Raw genomic sequence first — 22,261 nt, 5'->3', positions numbered from 1 at the left:
AATCCTTTTCATATGACAGCCCAGCAAACACTAGCCAGAAGTAAAAGGTTATCTTCTTTTCCCTAAATGTGTGTAAGGAAAAATGCAGCTCATTGATGGACATAAAGTCATGTCAGTAGGATTCATTCGTGTTACAGTAATATCACCAATGACCTCGTGCTGCACAAACACAGATCTATGGATAAATCAGTTTCTTCATGAGGTCAATGAAAGCTCTCACACTAAAACTCTAACCTAGGGACACCCAAATAAGCCTGTTGTACATGTGCTGGATTCATACACATTACTTGGGCATCAGAGAAGTCATGATTTGTTCTCTTTGAAAGCAAAGACAACACTTAGCACTGCAACGTCTGTCCTGGGGGTCTCCATACATCCTGTCTGCATCCTGGACCTGGTCAGGACTTGCAGCATCTCTTTTATGAGGAAGGACAGGAACACGATTGGTACAGAGCCAGGTGTCATTTCCACATGAATATATGGAGGCAAAGTGCACTAAAATCCCCACCCAGAGACAGCATTAATGCCTCACCATATATTTTCCAGAAGATTGATGGGACACTATCAGAAATAGTATTTATCCCCTCTCTTTTGCTTCCCATACTCTACAGGGCAAGGGACTAAAAAAATTGGATTCCCTGCTTTGCTTGGCAAATGCCTTTATTTCCTTCCATTACAGAAAAGGAGAATGGAGTCTGAAGTGCAGGATCCTGTTGTTAATCTGCTTGTGTTTTGAAAACCAGACATTGACACCTAGACTTTTCTTCTGTTCTTTTGAAACAGTTGTATATCAATTGTAGAACTCCACTTTTCATCCCATTCAGAGTTTTATTTCTTTAGAGGCTTTGATGAAGACATTTGCTGAAAAGGTTTTTGAATGTCCAGGTACACTACAATTTTGTGAGACACAACCTCCCTCTGCAAGATCTCTCTTGCATTTTTGAACGTCCCAACCAATGATATTCTCATTTACACTTTCCTAATGTGGCCTACGGTTTCCAGAAGCATCTTTTCAGCCTTTTCTATAAGTTATTGCTACATTTGTTAATCTTTTCTTCTCCTTGCACCAAACCTGACTTTAGGCTATAATGCACTGTTAGTTAAGCAGCAGATACGTTTGAGTTCTTTAAGTCTTGCATGAAAAACTTCAGTCCTGGCAGTTTGAAAGAGATTACTCAAATATGAGTAACAGAGGAGAAACCAAACATCAAATATAGAGAAGGAAAATAACTTGGTGGGCTGGGTTGAGGCAGCACCCCTCCCCACCACGGGCAGAAATAACAACTCAGACAAACGGATTGCAAAAGTGATGGAGAGTTTAAATAGAAGGCAGTGAATGTTTACGGAAAGCCAAAAGCGCAGTGACAAAGAAAGATCCCAAAACAGACCCAGAGACATCCCATCCCCACCTGAGGGTACACCCAAGACCCCCAGGGCTCCTTCTTCCCCCTCCTCCCACTGCTAGGCTAGTCTCAGCTGGCCAGATCTGAGACTACACATCCCCCCGTAGCCTTGGGCCTAGCCAGGCTCATGGCTGGGAGACATCTCCCCCAGTGATCGGTGACGGTAAGGAAGAAAGAGGAAGTGCTAGACCCCGCACTGGATCTTACAGTAGTGCAAAGAATTATGGTAAGAAATACCTAATTTCCTGCGTCCACCCCTCTGGGGGGACTTCTGGACACAGGAAGTAAACACAGCAGGGGGCACCCAGCTCAAACTGCAACACTTGGGAAGCAATTAGAGCAGCAGTCTGATCCATTGTAACAGTGAAAGAGGAACAAGTTAAACTGCAGATTGGGAAGCAACTACAAAATGAAATGATGAAATAATATAGAAGAGGAAATAATCAGTGGCTGACACTTGGAGATTATTTTAAAATGCAAGATTGCTTCTTGTGATGAAATAGAAACAGGAAATAACTGCAGGAGAAAAAAAAAAAGCTTGTGACTTTTTTAATGCTTGAGATAATGATGATGAAATTCACTGAAGTTTATTTTACAAGTTGGGTAACATTTCTTAGACAAACTGAGTATTTTTTACCATACTAAAGAGTGCTTCAATTAATTTGTCAGATATATCTGCAGATATGGGACTGTATTATCACCATTGATAGAAGTGCATGACAAACCCTAATGTTATTAGCTCAGCAAAGAACAAATTCTTCTTAGTAAAAATTTCAGATTTGTGTTCTGAAATCAGCATAATACTGATTTGCCTGTCTCCCATGGTGTACTGACTACTAAAAATTGGTGTTAGCTATCCTAATACTCATCTGAACTGAGCAACTATGTTCCTTGAAGCTTCAATTTTCCTTCAATTATTGTGGTTTGGTTTTTTTCACATATTGCATTCTTGAAAATAATTCAGCAATAATCCAGTTTTTTTTTTTCTGAATTTTCATGCTAATTCTGAATTTTTCTCTGTAACAGAGCTACATTTTCAGAACTTAGAAGGAATTTAAACTCTAGGTAGAGTCAATTAGTTTTCTATAGCACTGCACACTTCCTCTGCAAAACTATTTTGCAGATTTTGTTGTGGTAGCAAAACTTCTATTCTGAAGACTGTTACTGCAATGTGCTCTTACATCCACCTGTGTGTTCAGGTAATATTGTGTGCATATTCCAAGAGGATACTTACACAGAAGAATAATTAAAGAGTGTAAATACATCAATAGTGTAATGTAATCATGTGACACGATTTCCTGAAGCAAGTACAGGGTATAACCAAAGAAGATAGTCAGCTTGACAAGAAGAACTGAGGTCCAACAGGTCCAAGCTCTTCAAAATGGAATCCTGAACAGAAGGTAACTATTGAGTAACATTAAGCAAATACTGACCTCAATCTAACAGAAACATGCTTATATTTAAATCTAACAAGAGGAAACAGGCATCACATTTCTGTAATTAATCAACTCTATGAAACCTCCTAGTTGCTGTAAAATCTAGAAAAGCTGAATTGAATCAAGCACCAGCCTCCAAAAGCCAGACCCCAGGACGAGGCTGTGCAGCCGTCCCACTCAGCCATTCTCCCTCTGCACAGGTCGCGTTCCCTAGACACTGCCCAGGGAACCTGTGCCACTCAAGACCTAGCATGTCACACACACACAACACAAAGCCTCAGGGAGCCCAGTTGCCTATGCCAGGCCAGTATCAGGTCCTTTCATCTGCTCTGTTGTAAACTACTCCAGTGCTACCAATTCCTCTAAGTATTTCTCCTGGATCATTACCCAGACTCATCCCCCTTTGCCTGGTGATACACGTTTAGCACGTTTTAATTCTGGATGTCCTGACACACGCAGGCTACATTTAATTAAACCTTCAGGTTTCATTTCCTGGTAAGCCTGATGCTGTGAAAGAGTATGAAAAACAGTTCATCTACTGTAATCCCTCATAAATAAAGCCCAGAACACTGAATATAACATGTGTGTAGGAAGACTGGGACAGACATATAGATTATATCATTAATTTTGGATCACTAGGTTGGGTCTTTCTGTTTGTTGTGGTTTAACCCCTGTCAGTGACTAAGCATCCCACAGTCACTCACCCCTCCTCTCTCCTAGTGGGACGGGGAGAAGAACTGAAATAAAGAAGTAAAATTCATGTCTTGATATAAGAATGACTTAGTAACTAAAATAATAAAAGAAAAAAAATTATTATTAGTAGTAGTAATATTATTAACAATAATACTAAAACAACAACCCAAAAGATAATGAATAGGAAGACAACAAAGAAAGAGAAATAAATCCCAAGAAATGACAAGTGAAGCGAATTTCAGTTGTTCAGTACTCTCTGACCAACGCTTGAGCAGTGACGTCCTGACCAACACCCTCAGTTTTTATACTGAGTATGAAGGATCCCTTTGCCTAGTTCAAGTCAGCCATTTTGGCCATGTTGCCTTCAGCTTCTTGTGCACCTCCTCACTGGTAGAGCCTGGGAAACTGCAAAGTTCTTGACTCGTGGTAAGCGCTATTTAGCAACAACTAAAACATCAGTGTGTAATCAATGTTATTCTCAGACTGAATCCAAAATACAGCACTGTACCATCTACTAGGAAGAAAATTTACTGTACTCCAGCTGAAACCAGGACACTATTGTTCTGCAAAGTCTCTTTTCTGAGAGATTTAATTTCCTTTTTGAATGTGTGCATTTCACTGTTCCTGCCTCTTCAACAAAGAGGAAGTGGGTAATAACAGGGGTAACACTATTGCAACAATAATGAATCATTTTGATGCTAGAATATAAATATCATCACAAAATAGCTTTCCAGTTTAACCTATGATCAGAGCTCTTTGTCTGTGATGTTGTGGCTGTATGCCTAATGCATTTTTCTCTTTATTCAATTAATTCTTTTCCTCCTTTTTCTCTGCCATCTCTACTTCGGTCATGATGAATTTTGCCAGTGAACAGCCACTGGAAAATGATTTGAGAATCGTAACAGTTGTGAACCAAGCTAAACAGGACCAAGACTTTCAGTTGCAGGGAAAAGATCATCAAGTAAAAAGGAATTAGGAAAAAGAAAATTTAAAGTCTTAATACCTGCAAGGATACTGATTCTCCTTCCCTCAGATACATTCTGTACTGAAGTATGTAATGATATTTTGTGCTTCTGAAACAGAGGCAGAAGAAAGAACTCTAAGAGAGGCTGTACTTTAAAGACCTTTTTGAGACAGTGTCTTCTACTAATAATTTGGCAAAATTAGCTTCTACCATGATAGCCTACTCTGGTGCTCTCTCAGCAGAATAAGTAGTCATAGGAAATGTTTATGCTAGAGTAACTGTCACCAATAGGAACTCTCGTAGCAACAGCTAAAACATCCTCAAATCATGTCACATTGCTTCCCATATAACATTCTTGTCAGCAAGCTTGTAAGAAATCCCTGCTCTGGAAAGGAATGGCAATATAAAATCCCTCTTCCCAGGAAGAGAATAAAAGGACATATTTCCATGAAGGCTGCATGAGAGGGCATGTCCATGGAAACTGTCACAGCTACCTGACAGCAGTAAACTTGGGCTTGGGTCCAATTTCTGATGTGAAAAAAAATATGCCTAGTGTGGTTCAGTTTACTAAGTGAATGTAGAAGAGCACACATGCATGCCAACACCCCTACAATTTCCCTTCAGTGGAAGCTCAGCATCTGAGCTGTGTGGCTGGCTGGTGAGACACATGTCCATACATATTGTGAACAACCATTCAACATCTTGACTTTCTCTCTCACTAAGAGAGGCGAATGAGCTGGCCATGTCCTGAAGCTCTCCTTCACTGCAACAATTATCTGACAAAATATTTCATTTGGGACAGCCTAGGATGTGACAGCATTCATTTCATTGGCAATGCTATTTTCTTGTGCAGATTGGAGGTGGTAGAGAAGGGCCCAGCCTGTCCAGGAGGGCTGCAATAGTGCTGTTTCCAGATATGCCTTCATGAATGAGCTCTACACCTCCCACTTGGGCATCCCAAGCGCTCTGGAGCTGTAAAAGCTGGAAATGTCTCCAAAGCTATTAGACCCAAGTCATATCTACACTGCTGTGCTGGACTGGAGACCTGGGGCCCTGCCTGGAGTGCTGTTGATGCTGTTTTCTTCTGTGCCAGTCTGCACCTGCAATGTTGTGCTCAGGCAGGCTGAGAGAGATATAACCTTCTTCAGAGCTCTTAGCAGGGTTAAGTCCATTCTTAAAGGGCAATATTGATGCTGAAACTAATGTTATAAGACGTTTGGATGTTTTCCAAGTACAGTCATCACTTTCTGATATATATTGAGATGTTTTTTACCCTACTCTACCTTGTTTGGAGAGTCATCAAACCTAGCAGACAGCACCCTTACTACTGTTTCAATGAGGCTGAAAGATGGTAGGGAAATACTGTTTTGAGGACTGCACAATTCTTGTGCTGTTTGCTCCACTGTGGCGATACTGGATGTCTGTGAAAGATTGTGAATACCATTCCTTTGCCTCAAGAAAAGCCTCCCAAGAAACCAGTCATGTAACAAATGTTGGTTAGTGTGAAGCCGAGAGAGTGAGACAGCTAGATACAGCAAAATCTTGGGAGATTTCAATGATTTGTTTGGGGTTTTTTTGGAGAGCACAAGTAAAGCTGATTTTGTGTTAGTGTGTGTGAGGCAATGTCTGTATTTAACACAGCAAAGTTCAGCTCACAGTAAGCCACTATTAAAACCTATCTGGAAAATCACACAGAATCACCAAGGTTGGAAGAGACCTCAAAGATCATCAAGTCCAACCTGTCACCACAGACCTCATATCTACTCGACCATGGCACCAAGTGCCACATCCAATCTCCTCTTGAACACCTCCAGGGATGGTGACTCCATTACCTCCCTGGGCAGCCCATTCCAATGGCTAACAACTCTCTCTGTGAAGACCTTTCTCCTCACCTCAAGCCTAAACTTCCCCTGGCATGGCTTGAGACTGTGTCCTCTTGTTCTGGTGCTGGTTGCTTGAGAGAAGAGACCAACCCCTCCTGGCTAGAACCACCCTTCAGGTAGTTGTAGACAGCAATAAGGTCTCCCCTGAGCCCCCTCTTCTCCAGGCTAAACAATCCCAGCTCCCTCAGCCTCTCCTTGTAGGGCTTGTGCTCAAGGCCTCTCACCAGCCTCATTGCCCTTCTTCTGTCATTTCACATATATAAACTATGTTCTCTGCCTTGAACAGAAACTTAGCTTAAGAAAAGCTTCCAATATTAAGAAATATAGAAGACATAAGTAAACAAAGCACTAAATGGACAACACTGGTTAAAAAATGTAATACAAATTCAGTTTTAATAGAGAGCATCTTTATGGGTCTATTGATACCTCTGTTATAATGTCTCTGAAGGCCTTAAATAATAGATAGCTCTTTGGGAGACAGCTTCTGTAATTTACATTATTGTAAGTTTTTTGTATAAGGTAATTAATGGAATCTCTGCCATTCTGCTTTATATAATTAAGGTTATATTTTATTTAAGGTTCTTTCAAGGTCTTGTGTAAGAGACTTACAAAGCCTTGTTACAGTTCCTGTGCTGTCATAAATTCAACGTATAAATATTTCACACCTAAGTTCTGGTTTCCCTTTGTAATTTTTATGTTGTTTTGATGCCTGAGGTGCTATGCCCAGTGCCTTTCCATTGTCCATAGATTTGTAAGTGTATAGAACTTTTGTGTATTACACAGAACAGGGATCAGTTTTGAAGACACCTTACTCTTATTTTCAGACTTTTTTGTGACTTGTCGAACAGTCATTTAAAGGTTTGTATAGTTTCTATTTAGTCTGAAAACACAAAAAAGATGTATCTAATTAAATAATCTAAATGTTATCAGCACATTTGTAGTTAATATTTAATTAAAACTAATTTTAGGATGTCATATGTAAAGGTACTTGAGCCCTGAGTGTCAGTTCTGTGGACAAGTAGCATCAATTACCATTCAGTGCTGGTAGTGCTACTGTCCTTGTCCCAGACCTCTGGCAGAGGCTGCAGCCCTTAGGTTGCTGATTGTTGGAAACCAGTTTTTTACTGTTTCTTTTTGAAATATGAAAGCTCTACATTTTACAATTAAATATTTTTTTTTTAAAGGAAAGAAATAAAGAAATAAATAAAGAAAAAAGCTCAGTTTGATACCTCAATAAAAGAAGGATGGTAAGGCAGTAGTTTCTCTTGTTTAAATAAAAAGAGTTAGTTGCTATGTGCTGGAGGGATGCCCAGACTATGCCCTAAGCCGAGGATGCACCTGTTCATCCAGCCTGACTGCACCAAAACTAGAGGATTCATCTGACCCTGCCACTAACCCAATGCATCACAGTTCTCTCCCAGGGTGGACGCCTACAGGCCTCACAGAGGTTGGCAAAAGTAATACATATATTGTGACTTGAGTTCAAACTGCAGCAAAGTGCAAGACTCCCCGCCCTGGGCAGGTCAGCAAATAATGTAACATGAACTGGTTTTCCTGAAAATTAACAATAGCTGCAAAATCTTAAACTCCAATCTTTACAAGTATTTATCAAAGGAACAATAAGGAAATATGATACAACAAACTGATCCCTTCCATAGTTGGAAAATGCCATGGTTGAGGAGGCAGTTTATGAAATGCAGTAAAACCCAATAGTGTTACCACTTTAATTCCTGTTTAAAAAACACCATAGAATTAGATACAAATCAAAATTTTAATCACAACAGAAATCCAATCACTATTTGAAATCCAAAGTTATACCCTTTTGGATTTAAGGACACTGAGAATTGCAGTAAGGCTGATTTGTGATGCATGTTCAGTTAACATTTAGCACCAAAAGAAGGCTCCATAAAGATGTATTTTTAGTAAAAAATGCTTTAAAATATTTGCCTTTTCTTACTGATCCCATAAAAATATGTTCAGAAGGCAGGTATATATTATATATAGTCTGTAATGTGGTGAAGAATCAAAACCAGGCCTAAAGACCTTGAAGTGTGACTAAAACAGGACTGAAAATATTTCTTTGTCTCACAGCACAAGGAACATAAAAGAACATGAATGGATTCATATATATGCAAAACTGATCTATCTCCATCAGATAAGTATGTGTACATATGATTGCTACATATACATGTATATAAACCTTTTTTTCTGTTGAACAGTCTAACTTAACTAACAATAAGCTGTAACTTCAAGCCATAATTTGTCTTGACAGGATCTGAATCATGAATGTAATTAACACTGCTTCAAGGGTTTGTTTTCAGTCAGTCTATGTAAACATAATAACTTCAGCTATTAAGGAACAAGAAAGTAATGTGTACTAATTAAACTGTAGGATCATCTACACTAAAGTTTTCCTTTTAAATATCATGAATCTGCCTATATTTTAAGAGCTTTCAAAGGTTAGTTCAAATTTGCGTACTGTGAATTTAATTCTTGGCACATACAGCTTTCCTCAGGCATGAAGCTTCAGCGTTTCTTCTCATTCAGAGGTAAATTTAAGGAAAGAAAGATGCAATTTTTTGGTTTCCACTAGCAGAAAAAAACAAGTGAGAAGATGCTGTGTCTGTTTGTATCCCCTTGGTAACACGAGCCTGGGGAAATGCTGTTAATGGCATTTTAGTGAAGGAGATTTTCTAAAATTAAATCTCTTCCCTGGCTTTAAATATCAACACAATCGGAGCAATTTTATGCAACACTGTCACTTGTACTTCAGCTAAAGCAGAAAGACCTCATCTGTGAGCATTCACTTCAAAAAAGGTAAAGAAAAGAAAAGAGATTTCCAGCATTACAAGTTGGACACAGGTAAGTAAACCTAATTTTTGGTAACATGAAGAATTACTATATCTGCATGTGTGTCTGTGTGTAATTACATTTTCTTGACTAATTTCAAGCCTTATCTTGATGGCAGAAAGAAAGTTGGGAACCACTGCTACCATAAACCACTGCGTGCCAAGGGCTTCAGCATTGCTACATCCAAGGAACAGAAAACCTCACCAAGAAAACCAGGTTAGCCTGATGCATGGGTGTGTCAAACTGAAGGACGTATCAAAGGAGCATATAAAAACCAGCAGAAACACTGCTATAGCTCCTTGGAGACCGACAGATCATCCCAAAAAGCTAAGAATAAGTACAAAAAGTCACAGCTGACAAACAGGTGCTGCTGGGACTGCAAATGTAATGCAAGCACCGTGAGGTCACACAGTATAGAAAAGGCTGTTGGTCTGGTATATAGCAAAGGGTTCTGAAATACTCTGCAAAAAGGTAGAAGCAGATGGTAATATGGTGATTAACATTACCAAAAACTGGTTCACAATGATGAGAGCAAACATTGTCAGAGATTTCAGCTAGGAGTTACGAAGGGGGCAAAGTTATGTCTCATCCTTTTTGGCATTTTTAGAACAAAAACTTATACTAGGGGGTCTGATAGATGGACTTTAAAATAAAATCTGAGTTTGTGAAGTAAGCATGGAATCACAGAAGTTTGGGTTGAAAAAGACCTTAAAGATTCACCTAGCTCCAATGCTGAGAGCACAGTGAATTTTGGCTTGGAGAAAAGAATAAGTCACTGCCAAAACAGTAGGCTGGCTTCTATCCACACAATGACAAGGTGTATAGCTTTGGGTTCAAAATGTCAGGCTTTTCCAAAAGGCAAGGACTGACTAAGTCTCTGACTCATGGATGTCCTAAATGCATTACATGTGCACCTCCATCTGAAGCCAGAGACACTCTTTTAGTGACAGATCTAGTGGCATATATCTGTAAGTCAAGCCTAGTGTCTCAGAATACTCATATCATTTTACAGCTCCACACACTTACATAAAACCAGACCTATATGTGAAACAGGACAGGGAGGCCTCACACTGCATTACTCTAAATCCTTCATAGCAACTCTGGCTTGCTGTTCAAGTATTGTTACATTGCAAATGTTAAAAGAAACACAACATACTATCTACCTATCTAAAAGATGACCAGTCCTGCTCTCTGTGCATCATGTTCTCGAACCTCAGAAGCCCTAACAGAGGTCTATGTTCTGGCTCTTGTGCTAATAATCACTTAAGCAAGACCCATAATTTCAAACGTTGGAGTTAAATGAAGGAAAGGCATTTTCAAAAGCACAAAGAGAACTTTATCACTAGAATCATCCTAGAGATTTCAGATTATTTTGGGAGATGGCTTTTCCTGCTCTTTCAGAAGCTGTTAAGCCTGGAAGCAGAGGTTCAGCTGCTGGCAGCCTGTGTACAACACTCTCCTTTGAAAATACCTTTTTCACAGATGTGCTGTGATTTACTTGATATTTTCAATGCTGATTAATTAAATAACCATAGTTAATGAAAATTATTTTACAGATTCTGCTTATGAAAACAGTGAAGTGGAAAAAGCTTTTACTATGTATGTTTATCCCAGGAACCGAGCTATCATCTGTTTAGTTCATAATGTATTCTGCCAGGGAATGAAAAAAATGCACAAATAACTCTAAATGCAAAGTAGTTGTTTAATTTTAAAACCCTCGGAAAAAAAATGTCATGAAATGTCAAAACTCTTCTAGAAGTTCTGCAGATGTCACCTGTGCCAGTGAGATTTAAATGCTTCTAACCACATCATTCACAGTGCTTATTCCACAGTAGAACAGCAAATTTTACTTTGGAAAAGAAACATATAGTTAAATATTAGGTTTCCTCAGGACTGTGATGACCAGTGTCTGAAAACATATCTGCAAATTTTGAGGCCATTTATCAAATCCTTTCTGCATTAAAAGAACTTTGTGCAGTCGTCTGTTTCTCTGTAATGGCTTCCTGGGAGCTGTGTCCAAACCAGTTTGCCATACATGAAAAGGAAGTAGTGCTTTGATATAGTATATAATGCATACACTGAAAAACAGGTGCAAAAGCTTGTGTCACAAAGGAATGTCTTTTAAAATAAAAAAACACCTGTCAGTAAGGTAGTCTGAGAGAGTTTATCAGACTTCCATTACAGAGACTTGTTTTCTTCTGAAAACAAGGCTTGTGAACTACACAGGAAAAAATATAAATTACTGTTTTTCTCACCCAGCCAGGAGCTGAAGAAATGAATAGTTTCAAAGTCATAGCAACTTTCTTAACAAGAGAGAAAAAAGCTATATTCTCCAGAGGACAGTGACAAATGAGCAGGAAAAAAGATAAAGCTTGTTGTCTTTGAAAAAAATCCTAGACATCTATAATGAAGGATGATATAGACAGAGCAAAATTAACCCCATCTCAGCAGAACAGGGAGACCATAACTGCCAAACTCCCACAAGCGCCAAACAAGGAAAATAAACCCAAACCCACACCAGGCTGTTAGGATTGAGTATGATTTCAATACCTACCAACACTAATAGGCTGAACAACCAAGTTAGATGGTCCAGCAGAACCATCTAACAAAAACATTTTGTGAAATAACAAAAGGAAGCTTCAGGTTAGTAACTATTCCAATGCACTCAACTTCATCAACTTCATCTTCTCCCCATCCCACCAGGGCAGGTGAGAGTGTGCAAGCAGCTCCATGGTGCTTAGCTGTAAGCTGGGACTAAACCATGGCACACCCCAAAGAAACCTTTTGTGTAAGATGAGTGAATTGCTCATGTATCAGTATCAGGGACGATAAGGTGGAAGATGGGAATCCATTTTGATAACCATTGGCTAACAATGGCATCTGTTTCCTATGCATGTTAGAGCTGATGCACGTGGTCTTCCTTGTACCTTCTGACCTCATATTGTGGTTTTGAGTATCAAGGTCTTTTCAACATCCACTTACCAGTCTCACAACTGACACCACAATGTTTAAAGCTGAAGATGTTTTAGCAAATGTTCTACTGAAGACAAAACTTTCAAAACATCTGACACCTAGCTTAGAGAACTACCTCAAAAATTGTACTGCAAGTCCAGGTGCTTGAACAGCTGTGTATCATTACCTTACAATTAATGTAATATTTATCTGTAAGGAAGATCTAGCAACACATCCATAGCCATTTTGAAGATTATGGTTTTCACCTGGTTGCCACTGTAATGTTGAAAAGAGGCAATGAATATTTCCAAACACGCTGGTTCCAGGCATCACAGGTGAGGGATGTACCCAGCCTCCTTAGCAATAGATCTCCATTTCTAGGATCTTGAGTAATTTGATTTTAAAATCCCAGTCCACTGTAGTAATGCTCATAAAGCTAAGAGAGATGTGTCTGTTCTGCTCTTTTCTGAATGATAATCATGCTAGGGCAATGTTTATTTACATATGCAATGCAATTTGCTGTAAGATTTTGCATACAATCTGGTAATGTATTTATTCTTGAGATAGGGAGGCAATGCAGTAGGATAGTAAAAAAAAAATATCCTCTGTAACTGATTGCCAATTGATTATGTACAGAAACAACCAGTTTAAATCTGTATTCAGTTTTACTGAAGGTGTTGGATAGTCCCAATGAATAAATTCAATGGGTAACACTAAACTATTAGTATAAGAAGCATCACAAGACTGAAGTGTAACCTTATGATCTCTGGATTTTTCTCATAAATATAGTAATGCAGAGATGAAAGGCTTCTCCACAACTGTTGCATGTATTGGATCAAAGTAATTAATTAAGAGGCACTTTTAAATAGCCTTTTATTCTCAGCAGAAACATTTTTAATCTCTTCAGTCACAAACAAGGAGAGTTTTATAATCATTCAGGTTTCAGTCTCTTGCTTAAGAATCATTCAGTTCAGCCATAAACATTTGTTCACAACCTTTTAAAAGCTTACCTTTGATTACAGGAAAAAGCCTCAAATGATGTGCCTTTGAAACTGGGTTACAGGCAAGGCAGAGAGTTCTCATAGACCCTTTCCCTGCTCTCACAAAATCTGTCATGAAATGTCAGTACATGTGACAGGCATTTGACAAAACCCATGTCAAAAATCTTCAAATCCCAACAAAATGCTTCTTAACAAATGCTGCTCTGGATCAGAAAACGATTTAGTATTTTGTTTCTGTGATTGATGAAGCAAAAATTCTTAACAAATTGCCTTACAAGTTATCAAAAATGTTCTCTGTTTAAAATTTTTGCTATATATGTCTTCTTCTTAAAAGGCTTTGAAGAACTTTCAGGCTTCTTCAGCAACTCTTCTCTCTTGCAGACTTAAGGACTGAGTGAGTTAGAGAAAACATTTAAGATTTCACTCAAAAGTGCAAACTATCTTCAGTGACTTGCCAACATAGCTCCTTAGCACTGAATGTCCTTGTCTGAAACACTCAAGTGTTTTTACTTGGTTCAAAACATTAGACAGATCCACCAAAACACTTACCCAGTGCAAGTTCAGACCAGGAGTGGTCTTTCCTCTTACTCTCTGGGTAGCCATCACTGACAGATCAAGGTAAAGTGATCAGTGGTTTTTAGAAGCTGCTTTCTAGACATCTGCATAAGATTCCAGATCCTTCTGTTTGAAAACTTCTGCTTTTCAGTATAGTTCGAGCCTGAGAAGCCCATTGCTGCCTTCTCTTCCAAAAAGTGGTAATCAAATTCCACAGGTTTTGCTGGTGAGTGGATGCTGGTGGAGGCTTCTCTATATGAATTTGGCCCCTCATGTTACTCACATTTAAACTGACCTTTACAGCTCTGCGTCAAATGTACCAGACTCCTGACATCCTCTGAATATATCTTGAATATAAGGTGCTATGCCAGGTGTGCCAGGTGTCTCCATGGACTTCAGAGCTAAGAATAGGGAAAGGAATAAATCACAACTGTTTTAACAAAGTATGAGGTTGAACACCTGATTAGAAGACTGGAAATAAAATTATAAACCCTGGGGGTTTATAATTTTATCATCAAATATCTATTTGAAAATGCTTCTTTTCAGACTCACATCCAAACTTTTTTCCTTATATTCCTTCTTCACTAGTTATCAGTGAGTCCATCTGAGCCTTCAATGTGAAGCTGGCTTACTTCTTTACTTTTTATCATTATGTCACTGTCAGCAAAAAGGTAGAAGAGAGATTCTGTATGTTGGTACAGTCAGGAGATCTTCTGAATGTGCTGATTCCCCAGGAACTGGTATTGGTTAATATCTTCACAAATGACAGGGAAAAGACACCAGGCTCTGAGAACCTCAGGTTTGTTTGGATAATCAAATGCCACTGACAGCAATGAAGGATTTCATAGAATGGAGTGAGTTTGCAGAAAGATAGCAGATGAACATCAGTGTAAAAATTTAGGGAAGCATAGAGAGGGAGAAATAACCTAAACCATGCTTATACAATGCCAGACTCAGACCAGGACATTTCACCGTGGAAAGATGATCTTGGAGTCCCTCCTGACATTTCTCTGAAATTATTAGCTCAATGTGCAGTAAACCTCAAGAATTCCTTTAACACTTTTTTTTTTTTTTTGGGGGGGGGGGGGTCGGGGTGGAGGGGCAGCTAGAAAAAGGGCACTAAACATTGAAATTATAGAAATGAGGGCATCATTTGGCTGCTATGTAAGAATCTTAGTGTAAGATCTTGAACTGTGCTCAGTTCTGACCTATACATCTCATTGCAGTTTTTGTTCACAACTCAATTATAAAAATACACCGTACTGCATAGATGACTACCTATGCCTCTTGCCACAGCCAAGGCCTTGGAGGCTGAGGATGACAGCATTCCCTTCTTTCACAGAACATTCCACATCTTCCCACAGCACATTCATAACCTTGGTTGAAGACTTTGCTATTTTTACCTTCATCAGAATCATCAGAATCAGGGTTGGAAGGAACAATTGAATCCAAGAAGGCCTCTAATGATTCAGGCACAGATACCATTTGCCTTGCACCTCATTCAGCATGGAGAACAGTAACTAATTTTTTCAGGGACTTTGCTCACAGCAGATTTACTGAAAACATCAATGTCTGTGCTATTCTCTGGCTTCTGTACATGACAAAATGCAAATTAAAAGAAAGAAGTCAACAAACTGCCACCTTCTATATGCCCCCATAAGAAGAAAATTATGAAAGCACACATTCATCCTTTTAAGCAGACTGTATAGTTCTGCTTCTTACACTACAAATAAAATACTAATTTACTTGTTCTACTCAGATTAGTAGATCCTGAATCTTTATTATGGTATCCTCCAATTCTATTTTAAATAGGTTGTTTTTAAACTCACCAGTGTGAGGGCAGTAATTCAATGCAGCCACAACTTAATGATCTGAGCAGGTGTGCAGAACATTTTCCAGTGATGTAAAAGCAGGTATGTGCTAAAGCAGCCTGCTCAAGGATCAGGTCTTCCACAACGTAATGATGCTGACTGGTATAGAGTATAGATATCTTTAAAGTGAATCACCTTTTACTGCTTTGTACTATAAAGTGATAGTACATAACTCAAAAACTTCTGAATTCCTCACTTTACACAACCCTTTGTTGCAGCAATCCCTGCTCCAGCGTGATGCAATGCATACAGTGCTGCTTGTACTGGTCCCTGGAACCTGGATCAGGCACACAAACAATTTTGCAGGTTGCACTAATTAAAAAATTTAAAATATGGGTTGACTGCTTTGAGTAGGAAGGAATCTATGAGTATTTGAGCTTTTCTTCCCACTGTGTTCACTAAGGAAAATCTAGGTTCCCACTATTGTTTCTATAAGCTTCTCCTCCAGGATTTGCACACCTACTATGTGTTTTCCGAGTGTCTGTAAAACACATGCTTTACATAACAAATAGAAATTCACTTTCAGATTGAAAAGCTGTAATGCGCTTCTATTTCACCATGTTTATTAGAGATCTGCCATATATACTCCTTTTCTAATTTGCATCTGGACATGAAAACAGCTGTAACAAGAGAAACAACAAACTCCCCCCTATTAATTCAGTGTAATGCACACCAAATGACAAAATAAAGACATTATTAGCATTGACGAGGGGCAGGCTGGAGGACTTTAAAGCTTCAATGCCCCGTTTTGAGCTGCACCACTATTCTGAGTAACAACACACCAACTTCAGCAGTTCTTGCTCAAAGACCTCACTGTGTCAAGCCATACTAAATGCTGTTCCAGTTTTGCTATTTGAGTAAATGGAATTTGCTACAGATCCATGGAAAAGCTACAGATCCATGGTTTCACATAACTGGGAAGTGCTGGGCAGTCAGGAAAGAAAAAAGATCCAGAAGGAACTTGGTATAAGGATAAATAACCTGCTGTAGAGAGTTTAGATCTAAGTCCAAACATTCAAACATGAAGACTGAAGAAGATTAGGACTCGAATCTCCAGCAACACAGACTTGACAGATCCTGGCTCTTTATCAGTATTGAACATCTTTTGTCAAATCCTTTACACTTTCAAGTGACAGCAAATCAGAATGCAGGCCTCCAGGGCAAGTGGGTCCCCCACCTATCAACTTCTTTCTGAGCCCTGTTGCTGCAGTTACTGCAGCACTGCCAGAATAAATATGGAAGCTGTCAGCTATACTGACTAAGAAAATATAACTTTCTCAATTTACAATGAAATTTGATCAGCATTTATCTCAGTGGCAATGGCAGCAGAAGCAGCTCTTGCCCACTTAACCCAGGCACTGATTTTTTGTCATGCCAGAGCAACTGTCTGCAGTCACAAATCGATCCAGAGAAGAGGTTTAAAAGAACGCTTTTGTCAGAGTATTTTTAAGAAGATAGGTTCCTTGATCCAGCTAACTGCACAGCACCACAAGAACCAGGTAGGTGGGAGAGAGCAGGTGGTGTTGGGTGCTGGCCGTGGAAGGGATTTGGGGCAATAGGGTACAGCACTGCCTCTGAATAAAGATGTGCAATGTTAGGGATGTGGTGTTTTCACTAGACCAGCTCCCAATGAGCTCCTATTGATTCATCAAATGCTTTTGGTTTTGGATCTGTTGTCCTTTCCTTCCTGGAATCTTCCAGTGCTGCTGATGACACTGGCAGAGCTCCCCTCCAGCGGACAGGAGAGGTAGCACCAGGGGCCTTTTCAAATGGGTGTTGCTATGGGCAACTGTATATAGGAGAATGTAGGCAGAGGAAGAGAAAGCCAGGGAGGTGAAGTAGAAACAAAAGCCCAGCAGGAACAGCTCTCAGAGTGGGTATAAATGCTGATAAAACAACAATTCAACCAGCCTGCCAGGAAAAAAAATCACAGCCAATGCAACAATGGGCTAAAGTTGTCACTCCTGGCAGCAGATGTGAGTTTTCATGCTTCCTAAAATGAAGACACAGAGGTGTCTGTTCCTCTGAGGACAGGGAGAGGATCAGAAGCAAATGGAGATGTGCAGAGACTCAGCAAAGCAGCCAGATCTGCACCTTCCTCTGCTGGCTTCCTGCCTTCATGAAAGGTGAGGAGCTGACATCTGCAGAGGGTGAGTTGCCCGTTGTGATCAATTTACTACCTTTCTCACATCTAACTAGGCACTTAAAAAGACTATTTCGGAACCATCGAGAAAATTCATGCTTAGTTTCTCTAAAGGCACTTTCAGAGTGTCTGACAGGCATTTGTACAAGTCAATTTAATCTGAGCAGTTCAGCTGTCCAGAAAAAGAGCAGATAACCTTTTGTGCAGCCTTCCATTTAAGTAAAATGTTAGTTCTTTTCATTAGCACAGAAAGTAGCAGAAACAGCTACTACACACCTGAATTTAAAAGCTGACTTTCACCTACAGCTGTTTTGCCATTGTGTTTAGGAGTCTGTGATGGACAACTCCCACGCATGCCACCATGCCTCAGCTTTGGTAAACTTCACATGACTAAATAGCACTGAGCCAGAAAACACTGTGAAAGCAAGACGCCAGGAATGTCAATGCTGCTGCTGCTGGAAACCCATGACAGAATATTCTTTTCTTCTCCATCCTCCAGTTTGCTTCCCCTGGCCCCCGGGTCTCAAACTCAGATACCGGTGGTGCAGGGGAGCTCAGGAGTGTAGTACTACCACTCCCATCTCAAAGGCCACCTGGACAATCAAACTATTGATTTTTCTTAATTTAGTATGTCATCCTGTTGCTGCTACCTTTCCTTTCTCAGATCCAAGATAAAGTGCTACCTTGATTGCCTGTGTTACTTTTCCTTAGACTTCACTGGCAAAGGTCCAGCCAGCTCAGGAGGAGGGGTTTGAACTAGGACATGATAGACCTAGGCACCTTTGGGGGACACTTATCCAGAATAGACTCTATCCACGGCTGTTTTATATAAAGGTGATTCAGCTAAATCAATATTTATTTTTTTTTTCCAAATACGACAAATTACTCACTTTATCACACAAACCCAGAAGACTGAAGTCTCCTGGGATCTCATTCAGCGAAATGTTTTTCATGTGCAGCTTTGAGTCACATTATGGCATTCGTTTCCAAGGCAAGAAATCAATTGCAAATACAGACAAGAATTCATCCTGGAATCTGCAAGCAGATTTTTCATTTCATATAATTTTTTTCAGGCTTTTACTTCTCAGAGGATAGAAGCAAGCTCTGTGTCTGGTTTTGTGTCTCACTGTAAAGAAGTGTCTCCTCATGTTGAGGTGGAACCTCCTGCATTCTTGCTTGCACCCATTGTTCCTTGTCCTGTCACTAGGCACCGCTGAAAAGAGACTGTCACCTTCATCTTGACACCCACCTCTCAGGTATTTATAGATGTTGAGAAGATCTCTCAGCCTTCTCTTCTCAGGACTAAACAGCCATAGGTCTCTCAGTGTGTCTTCACAGGAGAGATGTTCAAGTCCCACAGTCATCCTCTTAGCTCTTCATTGGACTCTCTCCAGGAAGTCCCTGTCTTTCTTGAACCCGGGGCGCCCAAAACTGGACACTGTATTCCAGGTGTGGTCTCACCAAGCCAGAGTACCTCCCTAGACCTGCTGGACACTTTTCTTAATGCACACCAGGATGTCATTTGCCATCTTGGTCACAAGGATGTGTTGCTGTCCCATGGATAACATGCTGCCCCCTAGGACTCCAAGGAATTTCTTCATGGAGCTCTTTCCAGCAGGACACCTCCCCAGTCTGTACTGGTGCCGGCTGTTATTCCTCAGGACTCTGCACCTCTCCTTATTGAACCCCATGAGGTTTGCCTTCAGCCAGCACTCCAGCCTGTCCAGATCTCACTGGATGGCATACAGCCTTCCTGCATATCAGCCACCCCCCACCCCAGTTTTGAATCATCAGCAAACTTGCTCAAGGTACACTCATCCAGGTCACTGATGAAGATACTGGGGAACACCCCTGGCAACAGGCTTCCAGATGGACTCTGTGCTGCTGATCAGAACTCTCTGGTTGAGGTAGTTACCAATCCACCTTGTGTTATCAAAAGCCTTGCTGAATACATGATAGATGATATCCACTGCTCTCCCTTCATCTATCCATTTGGTCATGCCTTCATAGAAAGATATCAGATTAGTCAAGCAAGATTTCCCCTTAGTGAATCCATGCTGGCTCCTCTTGCTAACCCTCTTTTCTTTCTTCTGGTTATAGATGACCTCCAGAACAAGCTGGAGGGGATGGAGCTGAGGCTGATTGGTCTGTCATTGCTCTGGTCTTCCTTCTTGCCCTTTTTGAAGACTAGAGTGACACTGGCCCTCTTCCAGTCCTCAGGAACCTCCTCTATGGGAGGAAATTCAAGGCTTGAAGCCGTGATGAACTGATGATTTCTTGACCCACTGATGATTTTTAACACACTTTCAGTTACCACAGATGGCTCTGAAATGTTCTTTCAGCGACACAGAAATCTGATGCTCTGTGCACTTTTTTAAATGCTTTGAGTCCGATAAAATCACTATTGATTCTCCCAGAGATAAATTTTGTCCCTACAATTCAAATCATAATCAAAAGTCAAGTATTTCTTCTTCAATATTAATAACTGAAAGTAAGAAAACCAACAGCAACAGTAACAACCGCCCCACATGTCAGTAATTGTGGTTCTTCTGAGGGAGCCACAGTTACTTTCAGTAAGTGAGAAGAGGTGCAAGTTTTGCTTTTACAGCCAGGCAGATTCTCAGGCAGCAATATACACAAAAGTTATGATTTAAAAATATTTCCATAGAGTAATAAACAAACAGCATGCCCCTCACAACAATGTGTTCATCAGCATATGGAATAGTAATTAAAAGATAGGAAAAACCCATTATGTTAGCTTTCTTTCTATGATTTAGACTGTCCCTGGAAACAAACACCTTCCACACTCATCTTCTCATGTATTTTGATGTCAAGAAGGCACAGAAATATGGGTGGAGTAACTTTTTTTTTTCCTGATTATCACTTGAAGTTCAGAAATGTGGCAACTAAAATATGGAAAAAAAAATTGTTTGTGTCTGAAGTGGAACATAATATATAAGATAGAAGATTATATTTAAAGCAAGAACATTTTTTAGATTAAGAAAATTACTGCCTTTTTTTCTTTTTTTTTACTTTTAGTTATATCAATACTCTTGCTGGCAATTCTTGTCATGAGAAGGTAATGAAATCTTCAGCAGGCAAAAAAAAAATCCTTCTTCATGAATTTGGAATGAGAGAATCCCTCTCTAACTGTAAATGCTGATGGACAAATTGTGCCTTAGCTCCAACAACTAAAATGAAACACTGAAAACCTGAGCTGGCCAAATCATACAAATAAACGTGCTAGATTGGACATCTCTAAACCCAGTTTTGTGTTCCTTATGCAATCATGAAAGCATCACACACTCTCCTTTTTAATAAATCAGAATGAATGCAGGTGAAAATAAACTCATGATATGCTACTGTTCCCATGATTCTTTCCTAGAACTTCATCTAGAACTTCATCCTAGAACTTCATCCCCACAAGTCCATGGGACCAGATGGGATCCATCCTAGGGTGCTGAGGGAGCTGTCAGAGGAGCTGGCCAAGCCACTCTCCATCATTTTTCAGCAGTCCTGGCTCACTGGCGAGGTTCCAGAGGACTGGAAGCTGGCCAACGTGGTGCCCATCCATAAGAAGGGCCAGTTGGATGAGCCAGGGAATTACAGGCCTGTCAGCCTGACCTCAGTGCCAGGCAAGATCATGGAACAGGTCATCCTGAGTGCAATAACACAACACTTACAGGATGGCCAAGGGATCAGGCTCAGCCAACATGGATTTAGGAAGGGCAGGTCCTGCCTGACCAACCTGATCTCCTTCTATGATCAGGTGACCCACCTGGTGGATGTGGGGAGGCCTGTGGATGTAGTTTACCTGGACCTCAGCAAGGCCTTTGACACCGTCCCCCATAGCAAACTCCTGGCCAAGCTGTCAGCCCATGGCTTGGACAGCAGCACTCTGAGCTGGGTTAGGAACTGGCTGGATGGCCGAACCCAGAGAGTGGTGGTGAATGGTGTCACATCCAGCTGGCAGCCAGTCAGTAGCGGAGTCCCCCAGGGATCAGTGCTGGGCCCCATGCTCTTTAACATCTTTATTGATGATCTGGATGAGGGCATTGAGTCTATCATCAGTAAATTTGCTGATGACACCAAGCTGGGGACAGGAGTTGATCTGCTAGAGGGTAGAGAGGCTCTGCAGAGGGACCTCGACAGGCTGGACAGATGGGCAGAGTCCAACGGCATGAGATTTAACGCATCCAAGTGCCGGGTTCTGCACATTGGCCACAACAACCCCATGCAGTGCTACAGGCTGGGGTCAGAGTGGCTGGAGAGCAGCCAGGCAGAGAGGGACCTGGGGGTGCTGGTTGATGGTAGGATGAACATGAGCCTGCAGTGTGCCCAGGCAGCCAAGAGGGCCAATGGCATCCTGGCCTGCATTAAGAACAGTGTGGCCAGCAGGAGCAGGGAGGTCATTCTGCCCCTGTACACTGCACTGGTTAGGCCACACCTCGAGTACTGTGTCCAGTTCTGGGCCCCTCAGTTTAGGAAGGATGTTGACTTGCTGGAGCGA

At 40.6% G+C, this 22,261-nt stretch overlaps 1 protein-coding gene across 1 annotated transcript in view; it reads right to left on the bottom strand.

Annotated features, from left to right (window-relative positions):
- KCNK13 (potassium two pore domain channel subfamily K member 13) overlaps positions 1-22,261 on the bottom strand; it is a 57,635-nt gene that overhangs the window by 6,109 nt on the left and 29,265 nt on the right. The gene's annotated exons all lie outside the window — the stretch shown is intronic.

This window comes from Melanerpes formicivorus, unplaced genomic scaffold (genome assembly GCF_026170545.1).
Source record: "Melanerpes formicivorus ecotype bairdi unplaced genomic scaffold, bMelFor1.0.p_v2 SCAF_17, whole genome shotgun sequence".
NCBI classification, from domain to species: domain Eukaryota; kingdom Metazoa; phylum Chordata; class Aves; order Piciformes; family Picidae; genus Melanerpes; species Melanerpes formicivorus.
Note: the sequence above shows the minus strand (reverse complement) of the source record. Positions and strands in the feature narration are given on the sequence as shown.